The sequence below is a fragment of the Lygodium microphyllum genome, chromosome 6, assembly GCF_053477565.2.
Source record: "Lygodium microphyllum isolate KBCC chromosome 6, Lygodium_microphyllum_v1.1.10, whole genome shotgun sequence".
NCBI lineage: Eukaryota > Viridiplantae > Streptophyta > Polypodiopsida > Schizaeales > Lygodiaceae > Lygodium > Lygodium microphyllum.
Window position 1 is genome coordinate 153,163,763 of NC_141140.1, and position 12,650 is coordinate 153,176,412.

At 43.9% G+C, this 12,650-nt stretch overlaps 1 pseudogene; it reads right to left on the reverse strand.

Annotated features, from left to right (window-relative positions):
• Window positions 1-450: 450 nt before the first annotated feature.
• Window positions 451-7,773, reverse strand: LOC148035301 (PHD finger protein ALFIN-LIKE 4 pseudogene; annotated as a pseudogene).
• Window positions 7,774-12,650: the final 4,877 nt, after the last annotated feature.

Below are 12,650 nucleotides of genomic sequence, written 5' to 3' on the forward strand. Positions count from 1 at the left end.
GAATGCAAAGGTTGTTGTTTTAACATGCATCTGTTCAATAAACTTGTTGTTCACAACCTGAAGAGCTATTGAATCCAAGCATCACCAGTTCCAGTAATCAAAGGCCAGTTTTTGATCAGAAATTATTAAACCCTGTGCGAGTTTAATAAACTCTATGGCAATACTTCACTGTTGGAATCTATAACTTTGCAGAAGGCTAGGTTTGTCTCTAGCAAGCTCTCTAACACCATAAGATATATATAAGATTTCCAGCAAGGGTTGCCAATGTTTTTTTTTTCAAAGAGATCCAGGGCACAGTCACCAATACCATGTTGAGCATTCCCTACAATCATTGTGTTCCATGTTCCTCAGCATGAATCAACTTAATGCTGTCTACTATCACACAAGCTTTCAGGATGTTGACAAAGGTGACATTAGAGAGATTTCAAGAGACCGACGGCATCGGCAGGATCAAAGAGAGACACTCAGAAAGTGAATTGCAATCAAAGTGACAGCATACGAATTTCTTAATGTTGAATTGCTGACAGATGATTTCTCCTTAGTTGTTTTCTTGCCACTCACTACTTCTAGCACTGTTGGAAGCTCATTAACCATATTAAACAAGCGTTTCCTATCATTTTTGTCAAATCGTGCTGCATAGAAGGATGCAACAGAGAGAAGCCAAACATCACTGTATACTGCTACCAGCGAGAGCCAATCCTTGCGCTCCAACCCATCTCTTGGGAAATTGATGCCTAGTGCAAGCTCTGGGAGCTCAGGTGGAACCTCTTCTGCAAGTAGTATTTCCTCATCATCATATCTGGCTCTAGACAACATATCTACCACTAGATTATCCTTCCCTGCTATGTGTTTAAATTCCGAATTTAATGACTTAATGTATGCAATCCATCTCAGCATAGCTATATCCGGAGTAGAGCAACTCGTAATCATACCTATCAATGGCAAGCAATCTGTCTCTACCACAACTCAGGCTCCAATAAATTACTCCTTATCACATTTGAGAGCCGTAACAATCCCCAGTAACTCCCTCTTGATTGGCGGATATCTCCTCTGTCTCTCGTTTAGGACTTTTGCCCCAAACCGAATAGCATACCTGTTTCCATCTACATCATTTTGACCCACAGCCCAACCTATGCCAATTGGACTAGTGTCAACTGTCAATACAATAGGCCTTCCACAATTATAATCCGCTTTTCTGAGAGCAGGAGCAATCTGCAATAGCTTCTTCAATTTTCGCATGGCTCTAGTGTGGCTCTCATCCCAATAGAATTTCTGCCCCTTTCGAAGCAGCTGATATAAACAATCTGCTATGTGTGCAAAATGAGGTATCCAAATCATATAAAACACACAAGCTCCAATGAATCTCCGTACCTCTGAAGTGGTAGAACAATACTCCGTAATCTTGCCTATAGCATCCACCTTATTAGGTGAGGGTTTCCTGCCATAATATCCACATATATGTCCAACAATGACAACCTCATTCACTCCAAAAATAGATTTTTTCCCTGATAGTGTCAAGTTCACTTCTTCTAACCTGGTCAAAATCTTTTCACAAGCTAAAATATGATCAGCCACAAAGTATCTGCATCCCTGCTCATTTAGACTCTCATTCTTCTCTTCTTCTCCACACCCCTTAATGGGTACATCATCCAAGAAAGGCATGGTAAGCTTAGGTATGTAATCACGAAGGACCTTATGCATGGCATTCATCATATGCGCAACAGAATTAGTGGCACCTTGAGACAAGGTACACATCCTGACAAGCCCAATAGGAGTTCTCATGGTGGTTATGTCCCTGCTTTCCAAAGCCAACTGAAACTGATCATATCCCGAATACAAATCACCTAAAGAATAGATGGCACGTCCAGCAAATGCTTCTGCAAACTCATCCACAACTGGACCTATACCAACATTCCTGATAGTAACTCTGTTTACTGGCTGCATGTCCTGTATAAATCGGAGAGTACCATTCTTCTTTGGAACCGTAAACCACCTGTTTGAGTATGGTGCAGATGAAGGCTCAAGAATTCCCATCCTAATTTTCTCATTCAACAAATCAATCAGCTTTGACAGGTGTGCCTTAGGCACTGGAATAGGTCGGAGGCTCCATGGAATATGAGGAATAGTAAAGATCACCATAGGAGCTACAATATCTGGATTCACACATCCAATCTCATGCGGAAAAAAAGCAAACCCCCTTTCATGTCGCTCAAGCAACTCCTGAAAGCATTGCTTCTCTGTGGGTAGCAAGAAATCACCATTTCCAATTTTCAATTTAGCAAGAGTCTCTGCTGAAAATTTATGGCCTATATGCTCCGGATTCCTCAAAATTGGCTGTTTGGCAGCCCTCTCTATTTGCTGATCACTGTCAGGTGGAAGCGGTACAGCTACCGGCTTCACCTTCTTATCCACAGTCTTGTATTTTGTGTCAACCCTGGCTTCATTATGATCCTCTGCATTACTCAAATATTGCTGTAAATCAGCAATTCTGCACTCCAATGGCTGAATATCCTCAGCCCTCTGCTCTATGGACTGCATAGGAACAACCCTAAACTCTGGATGCTGAAATATTTTAGCAGTAAACTCTGTTGGCTGAAAGTTTTCAGCCCTCTGTGTCTCTGTAAGCTGATCATAATCAGCTGGAAACTCTGTTTGCTGAATTTCTTCAGTACCAACTCAACACTTTTTGCTGAGCCACCTCAGCCTCTGACTCAATCTGTGACGCAAAATCTGCAATTTCATGAAACATGTCCAGGGATTACACTAATACATTACTGTGACAACTCTGCATATCATTTTTCAGCATATTTTCCATCTCTATCATCGTATCTGCACAAATCATACTGTCATACATCCCATCTATATGCTCATCATCCTCTAAAATTCTTGCATTTTTCAAATTTTCTCCTTCCTGCATATGTACTGCTTGGCAGCTCTAGGCAACTTAGAAGTCTTCTGATAGCTCATCAAATTGTTTGCTGAAATCCCAACAAAATCGGAGGAGAAAACACTGCTGCCAGGAGGTGAGAACTCCAATCTCCTCTGCTCTGTACCACCGTCGTCTTGCGAAACGGCGGTACCTAATGAAAACCCGAATCCCTCACAGTGGGCAAAGGTGCATCTCTGAGAGTATCCCTATTTCTAACATGGTTCACACACACAGTCATAAACTGAACTGCTCTCATGCCATCTTTACTGCGAATCCGTGCATAAGCAGATCCATCATCCATTACCTTTGTTTCCATGTGCATCTCTGTGATGAATGGCTGTCCAAGAATTATGGGATAAGAGCATGAATCCTGCACAAAAAAATGGAAATCCTCCTCTACATCTCCAATAGAAACATTGACACTGGGACATGCAGCATACAAATCACCTACAGTGTTGTTGGCGGCTCTCATACGCCACCCATGCTCTACATCCATAGGCCATCTGTTACTTTCATAAACTCCACGAACTATGAGATTAATCTCTGAACCATGATCCACCAAAGCAACATAAGGCACCTGTTTCTCTCCAATTTTTACCATCGTTTCTGTAGTTGCCCTAGCCCAATGACTCCGCGAAAAGTGACTACGCGGTATCAAGACAGGCTCATCAATTTCAGCATAATGCATAGGCTGAACCCTCTTCTCTATCTGTGGAAAAACAGAAGCATTCTCAACCATAAGCTCATCCTCATCCTCATCCAACTCCCCAATCAAAACTCCCTGTGTATCAGTAGTAGGCAATGCATGTCTTTTCCTCTTCAGGACCTCTTGAAATTGACCTTGAAACTCTCTTTTTGAGATGCCCAAAACCTCAGAAGTAGTAAAAGTCACCTCACTGCCAAGTATCTTGTCATTAAAGATTTTCTTCATGTCCGTAGATGTCTCAATATCAGACATCAATCTAAACCATGGCTGCTTTCTCTCTCTAGGCTCTTGCCTCTTCTCTCTCTTTTGAGCATCTTCCATCTGTCGTTCTAGCCCTGGTCTCAAAGACAGTCCTTTAGTAGGTGGAGTAACAAACTCACCCCCTCTAGTCTTTTTAGCTGCACTTGGATTTTCTTCATCCCTCTTACGCTTCTCCTCAACAAGTACATCTGCTCCCTGAGACTTAGCCAAGTAGGCATAAATAGAGTACCTGTCAACAGGCGAATCCCAACCTGTCTCAGATCTGATGCTAGAGCCTATACTAGTCAAAACAGTTTGCTGAATTTTTCCCTTATTTGCTGTCTCCATAGCATAAGTCCATAATGCTAACTGATTCTCTGATCCTTTCTCAATCTGGACTCCATATGCAGAAGCATCTCCTCTAGCTGTCACATAAGAAGTACGCGCAGCCATGTCATCCACTAACTTCTTCATTCCGCCTTTCCCAAAGTTGGTAGCAAGCGGAGCTCCTGTTTCAATCAACCAAATCTTACCATCTTGTCCCCAAAATACCAAATTCTTCCTCCTTGCATCCTGAAAAGATTCACAATCCCTGCAATGCTGATGATCCGTACTATCGCACCAAATACATCTTCGATCTCTCCTAGGTGCACTAGGAGCACTCTTAGGTGCAGTAGGAGCACTAGAAGAAATAGTAGGCGCAGTCGAAGAAAACTGCTCTTTCAATTTTCCCACCAACTCCGCTTTAACTGACTCCAGTGTCAAATCCGTTATGCCTTTGATTATGTCATCAAGAGAGGTAGGCATCGACGGAGTGGATGGTTTTGGAGCAGAAGGAGCCAGCATCGGTCTTGAAGCAAGAGGAACCGGAGGAGTAGAAACAGTAGGCACTGGCATAGGCCAAGAAACTGGCTGAGGAGGAAAAGAAATAACAGGGATAGAAGCAGGCATAGGATCAGAAGACGGTGTCGATGTCATAGAACCATTCTGTAGGCGGGTCTTCCATATCCTTCTCTTGGTCAAAGTCGAGACTGCTTCCTGGGCATCTTGCCAATCTGTTTTAAGTCCCATAGGCTTCGTGCGATCCTCAAGAAGCTCTCCTAATTCTTCCTGAAGAGCAAGATCTGCAGCTTGCAAGAAAAGCTCAACTTTCTCAACATCCAATGCTCTTTGTTCAATGGCATCAAGCTGACTATACCTCTCTTCAAATTCTCGAATCAACTCTGAAGCATCTAAACCTTTGTTTAGCATGTAGACCCACTCTCGGAATGATCGCCGTGTAGCCATCCCAAAGTCCTCAAGGAAATACTCTTCTTTCAAGGCTTTCTTAAAATCTTGCCAATGCGAATTTTGAATAAAAGATTAGTCACTTTTGCCCTCAAGGCGGGTGTGACAAGAGGAAGGAAATACTTACTGATAAGTCCAGCTGGAACTCCAAAAAACCCCATCTTGATCTCAAATGTCTTCAAATATGCTGAAACATTACAGCCATCAAATAGCTTCTTCTCATTCTCAAGTGCTTCAATCGCCTTAGTTGCGCTGATTGCATTCTCCTGCTCCGAATATAGTTGCCTTTGTTGAGACAACTGTTGTTGATGCAATTGCTGCTGCTGCTGCATATACAATTGTGTCTGCTGATTTTGAAGCTGCATATACATGGACATATTCTGTAAAATCTACTTTAGATCATCTGTTGAAGTACTTGACGCAGCAGTCAATGATGGAGCTGAAGTAGAGGATGCAACAGGAATCGTAGAAGAAGCTGAAATGGATGCTGAAGTATCTCCCATCCTGAAATTTCTGCGACGCTTTCATGTCGGGTTCACCAAAGATGTCGAAGGGTTTTCGAAAATAAAATCGCAACCACAGAGGTTCTTGAGAAATTTCAAGATAGAAGATTAAACAAGTAAGATCAGGCTATGCAACAATAAACTCCAGACTCTTCATATTGAATGCAAAGGTTGTTGTTTTAACATGCATCTGTTCAATAAACTTGTTGTTCACAACCTGAAGAGCTATTGAATCCAAGCATCACCAGTTCCAGTAATCAAAGGCCAGTTTCTGATCAGAAATTATTAAACCTTGCGTGAGTTTAACAAACTCTATGGCAATACTTCACTGCTGGAATCTATAACTTTGCAGAAGGCTAGGTTTGTCTCTAGCAAGCTCTCTAACACCATAAGATACATATAAGATTTCCAGCAATGCCACTGTTTCTTTTTTCAAAGAGATCCAGGGCACAGTCACACCAATACCATGTTGAGCACTCTCTGCAATCATTGTGTTCCATGTTCCTCATCATGAATCAACTTAATGCTGTCTACTGCCACACAAGCTTTCAGGATGTTGACAAAGGTGACATTAGAGAGATTTCAAGAGACTGACGGCATTGGCAGGCTCAAAGAGAGACACTCAGAAAGTGAATTGCAATCAAAGTGACGGCATACGAATTTCTTAATGTTGAATTGCTGATAGATGATTTCTCCTTAGTTGGTTTCTTGCCACTCACTACTTCTAGCACTGTTAGAAGCTCATTAACCATATTAAACAATCATTTCCTATCATTTTTGTCAAATCGTGCTGCATAGAAGGATGCAACAGAGAGAAGCCAAACATCACTGTGTACTGCTACCAGCGAGAGCCAGTCCTTGCGCTCCAACCCATCTCTTGGAAAATTGATGCCTAGTGCAGGCTCTGGGAGCTCAGGTGGAACCTCTTCTACAGGTAAGGTGACTTGCCAAGATTCATCCGGGTATCCATACAGACACAAGTTCTCCTTCTCTGGATCGCATTCGTCGTAGAACTCCTCCACATCTGAAGTGAGAACCTTGATCAAGCCTGCTCGCCTGCCCTTGTAATCCAGAAAGATCTCCTCAATGCTTCTCAGGATGATGCTCGCTCCTCCACGAGTTCTGTCTGATTTTCAGCTTCTAGATCCTCAGCAACCATCTTGAACATGATTGCACTCGAACCAAGGTCCTGTGAACGTGCGAATGGCCTGGTTGGCTTCGTCGAGAGCGCTCATTAGAGCGCATGCGTTTCTCTCCCAGCACTGCCATGGCTGTTCCCCTTCCTCCTCTGTTCTGAACGCAGAGCCTAGCTGATCGTCTTCAATTCCCCTTTTCCTTCAATAGAGCTCTTCATTTAGTAAAAAAAATCTCCTTCTCTTTCGTTGCTCTCCTTCAAAGTTGCAGAGATCCTCCCTGATTGCCGTTCATATCCTTTCTGCTCTGCTCTTCTCATGTATCATTGCCTGAGATCTTCTCTTTTCGGATGTACTTAATGTAGAAGTCAATAACCATGTCATTCAAAAACTCAGAAGGTCCAAGATGGCGAAGGTCTGTGTATTGAACCTCAATGGCTTCAGGATCAGATCAATGCCATTGTGAGCTTCCTGTAGAAAAAGCTATTGAAGAAGTAGAAACATTGCCATCTCCTCATCTGCCCCCTTTCGAGCCTTCTTCTTCCGTCGCCTTTTGCCTCCAAAACTCCCCTTTCAAAAATAGTCCTCCCTTGCTTTTTCTTTCTCACGCCCCCTTTGTCCTCTTTTAAAAAATAGTCATTTTTTAATAGCATCTAAGCAAATTAAAGGGTTCTATCTTATAAGCTTCAAAGTTTGTTGTGCCTCACCAAAGGGCTCTAGTTTGTCAGTTCTATGAAGAGAAATAATCCATGCCCTGCAAAAATTTGCAATATCTAAAGCCCACTTTTTGGCGTAGTCAAGGAGCTCTTCTGATGGCACAATGGCATCGATAAGGGCCAATTCAAGAGCCTCTTCAGCATAGATAGACTTTGATGTCAGGATCATATCCATGGCTTTTGACAAACCAACTAATCGGGGTAGACGTTGAGTGCCTCCAGCACCTCGGATGAGCAGCAGTACCACAGCGGTTTTCATTTCGCATTTGTGGCTTGTGAGTTTTGAGAGCGAGAGCGAGGGAGAGAGCGACCGTCGTGAGAGAAGGAGAGGAAGAAGACTTGCCGCTGCCGCCGCCGTTGTTCGCAAAGGAGAGGAGGAGAATTCATCACAAAGAGGAGCCGCCCCACGCTCGCCATATCTCATCGGTGAGTCTCCCTCTCTCTTTCTTTTGCTTGTTTAAGGTTTAAATCACTTTCTCTTTTGCTTGTTTAGGAGAGAAAATGAGAGAGAAAGAGAGGGAGAGGGAGAGAGTGGGGGAGAAAGAGAAAGAGAGGGAGAGGGAGAGGGAGAGAGAGAGGGAGAGGGAGAGGGAGAGGGAGAGGGAGGGAGAGTGCATTCTCTCTCTCCCTCTCCCTTTTGCTTGTTTAATGTTTATATCACTTTATTTTTTTCCTGTTTAGGAGAGGAAATGAGAGAGAAAGAGAGAAAGAGAGGGAGAGGGAGAGGGAGGGGAAGGAAATGAGAGACGGAGAGAAAGAGAAAGAGAGGGAGAGGGAGAGGGAGAGGGAGAGGGAGTGCATTCTCTCTCTCCCTCTCCCTTTTGCTTGTTTAATGTTTAAATCACTTTATTTTTTGCTTGTTTAGGAGAGGAAATGAGAGAGAAATAGAGAAAGAGAGGTAGAGAAAGAGAGGGAGAGGGAGAGGGAGGGGAAGGAAATGAGAGAGGGAGAGAAAGAGAAAGAGAGTGAGAGTGAGAGTGAGAGGGAGGGAGAGTGCATTCTCTCTCTCCCTCTCCATTTTGCTTGTTTAATGTATAAATCACTTTATTTTTGCTTGTTTAGGAAATGAGAGAGAAAGAGAGAAAGAGAGGGAGAGGGAGAGGGAGGGGAAGGAAATGAGAGAGGGAGAGAAAGAGAAAGAGAGGGAGAGGGAGGGAGAGTGCATTCTCTCTCTCCCTCTCCCTTTTGCTTGTTTAATGTTTGAATCACTTTCTTTTTTGCTTGTTTAGGAGAGGAAATGAGAGAGAAAGAGAGAAAGAGAGGGAGAGGGAGAGAGAGGGTGTTGGGGATAAAGGCGCCTCCGCCGTGCCGCCCTGTGTATTACTACACTGACAGTACCCACCACTGCACACTGCAGGTGGCGGGCGCCCATCACGTCACTTTATTCTTTATTCTTTTAGTGACAGTTTGAATAAAGGAAGGCCCGGTCACACATTGTGACTGTTGGAGTTCCCATTTCTTGTCTCTCTCTTTCTTGCTCTTGCTCTCCCGCCATAGCTTGCGTGCAAGCTTCTATCCTTCTCACCTTTCAACTGGTATGAGAGCTTGGCATTCTCTTGCTCGAGCTCGATTCGGTGCTTCCCGACCTTCGCATCGACTCGCTTCATGCATTGGATCTCCATCCCGGCAGCCATATCCGATCTCCCTGAGCTCCCGTCACTCCCCAGCTTCCCGAGCACCTTCCCAGCCTATTGAGGCACCTTCAAGGCATTGATACTGAGGTATTTGATCATTCTTTCAGGGTTTTATTTCAGTCTACAGGTTGCAAACAGCAAGGGTAGCCATGGCTTCAAACTCTTGAAGCTTATTCCCCTTATATTGTGCCTTACACCTATCAAGGCTCAAAGAGGCTTGTCATAGGCCTTTGATAGGCCCTTCTTGAGCCCCCCATTACCCCCTTTTCAGCCCATGTGGAGCAGTAGCAAGTTCAGCACCAACAGGGCAGATTGCATCATTTTTTTCCAGGCTGTGAGCACTCATCTACTTCAGCTCCACACTTGGCCATTGCTTCTTGCTCTCTACCTTGATCAAGAGGGCTATAGACTTCATGTTTGATGTCATTCAAGCTTTGGGCATTGGTCTTGATCATTCGGGGCTGATTTCTTTAGATTTGGGACTATCATAAACTGTCATAACAGGCTGAAAACGGGGCAGCACCATTGGCATTAGCATTTGTTGCTTATACTCCATTCCGGTTGTGCTATTTGATGCCCGTATGCGGTGTACATGATGCCTAGTGCCTTGGGAATGTATGCACATGATTATGCCATGATTTTGGCTTGAAATATTGGCTGATTTGGGACTGTTATTTACTGTTACACAGTGCTGGAAACAGGGCAGCCACACTTGGCATTGGCATTTGATGCTTATACTCTACTCCGGTTACCTTATTTGATGCCCATATGCGGTCTACTTCCTACCCGGATGTATTGGGGATGTATGCATTTGGTTTGACCATGATTTTGGCTTGAATTCGGGGCTGAAATCTAATGTTTAGAACAGTAAATACATGCTGGAATAACAGTGGGCTGAAGGTACTTTACATGCTTTGGCACTTACCTACCGATACTGGATGTATGCTTTGAGCTTTGGCATGATGTCTCTGACATTTGGGGACGACTTGGAGCATATGTATGAGATTATGGGATGCTTTTGAGCTTCGCATTAGCTCCGTCTGGCATTTGGACCGACTTGGCATGCTCGTGGACCGCCTATGCCTCATGTCTCTGCTTGACAGTTAGGCTTTTGCATTACATGCTTTGGTTCGTGACATATGCTATTTGGTTCGTGCATGCCATACCGACATTTGGAGCTTGGATTTGGATGTATTTGAGCATTCCTGGCTTACTTGATCACTGATCTTGGTTGCTATTTGGATGTCATTGAGTTGACCGAGAGCTTATTTGGGCTTATGTACAGCTTCATGGTTAATACGACCGGTGCTTCATGTATGTCATGCTCTCTTGGATGCGCTTGATGCATTGACAAGGTCACTTATCACTGGTGCTTTCTCTTGGGTTGTTTGAGCTTCTGAGCTCGCTTTGTACGCCTTTTGTGCTAATGGGAGCATTTTACATGCTTGCTTGACCTTTGACAGTTGGATGCTATTGGAGCACTTACATGTATTTGCAGCAGTTTATGTCTTGAGCAGCTACATATGCATTGAGACTTTGGGATCATACTCCGATCTTTATGGATATGCATTGATGTACTCTTGTTTCACAGGATGCTTATGAGCTGAGTCTCATATTTGGATCTTTCTCTTTGAGCAGACACCTATTTGTGTCAGGTTTTGACAGTTATAGGAACACTTTGCCTAGAGTGTCTGGGGGTGTGCCTTTCACTGGCAGATGTTATTTTGACATGCTTCGGTGTTGAGCTCATGTTCTTTTCACTGTCATTGGCCTTGCTTATGTCCGTTTCATGCCGGCTTTGGATCTAGCATTGTTTGCTTGACATTGGATCCTATTTTGGGACAGTTTGCTCTCTAGACTGCATACCTGCAATTTATTACAGCAAGCAGTTATTGGTGGGCTGAGGTGTACTTTTCATGCTGAAATATCCTGATTTGGTGTACCACACCTAGTACTAAGTGGTCAGCCACTTTTGGCACACTTTGCTCGCCCTTTGGACCCCGTTTTGGTCATTTTTGGGCAGTTTCTACAGTAAAACAACAAGCAATTTTGGACTGTTTGGGCATTTCCAGCCTGCATAATGGCATCATCTTCGCATGATAGTGCCATCTTTAACATTACAAAGTTGGATGGTATCAACTACTCTTACTGGAAGAGTCAAATATGGCAGGTTTTGGTGCAAAAATCTCAGATTAAGCCACTTCGGTTGAGTGGGGAGTAGCCTGAAACTATGGACAATGACGACTGGCTTGAACTTGATGAGCTATGCAAGTCCACGAGGTACATTATAATGTATTTGAGGAAGCACAGAGTGCATGGGATCTATGGAATAAGATCAAGAATCTTTATGATAAGAAAAGTCCGGTGAGTCAGATGTACTGGTTGAAGCAGCTTATGGATCTGCGCATGAAGGATAATGCGACTATGTCTGCTCACTTGAGTCAGTTCCATGCTATATTAAAGAACCTGACTTCGCAGGATATCACCTTTGGAGAGGAAGTAACTCCTGTTTTCTTGCTTGGGACTCTGAATGAGTCATGGGATGTATTCCGCACTGCTCTTTGTGCCTCTAGTGCTACTCTAAAATTGGCAGATGTTGAGAGTGCTCTTCTTCAGGAAGAGGTGAATCGCAAAAACTTGGATGCCTCTCGTGGTAGTCATGCTTTGACAGTTAGAGGTAGGAATGACAGGTATGACCGTGGTAATGGCCGAGGCCGTGACTCGCAGAAGGGTCGGCGGTCTAAATCTCGTGGCAAGTCGCGTAGTAAGTCGCGTGGGCGCAATGCAAATGTCACTTGTCATCATTGTGGGAAAAAGGGCCATATTAGACCACAGTGTCATGAGTTGCGCAATGAGAAGCGCAAGGATAAGGGGAAAGATAAAATGCAGGAGAAGTCCTCTGATCGCAGCATAGTACCTGCAAAGTCCAGCGTCAAGATTGAGAAAATTAATGTCACGTAGATTAAGGAGTCCGATGGTGGTGATGAGTTTATACTTGCATCTAGTTTTTCTGATGCTTCACACTTGACTGAGACATCTAGTATGTATGCACAGTGCTGGTTATTGGATTCAGGTGCGTCCTTCCATGTGACGCCTTACCGTGAGTGGTTTCACTCTTATCGTACTGAATCTGGATCAGTCAGACTTGAAGATGACAGGTCTCTTGATATTGTGGGCTGTGGAGATATTCAGTTGCAGTTTTCCACTGGCAGTTCCTTTTTGCTCAGGAATGTACGTCATGTACCTACGCTTATGCGCAGTCTTATGTCTGCAGGACAGTTGGATGATGCAGGGTTTCATGTCTATTTTGGGGATTCTGCCTGGAAAATTACTCGTGGCAGACTTGTGCTTGCTAGAGGCGCCAAGGTTGGCAGCCTCTATCCTCTTGTTGTATCTGGGTCCTCAATTGACCATGTTTTGGCAGTGGGTTCTATCCCACATGTACCACTTTGGCATGCTCGTTTAGGGCACATGTCTTTGAAGGGAATGAAAATGTTATCTG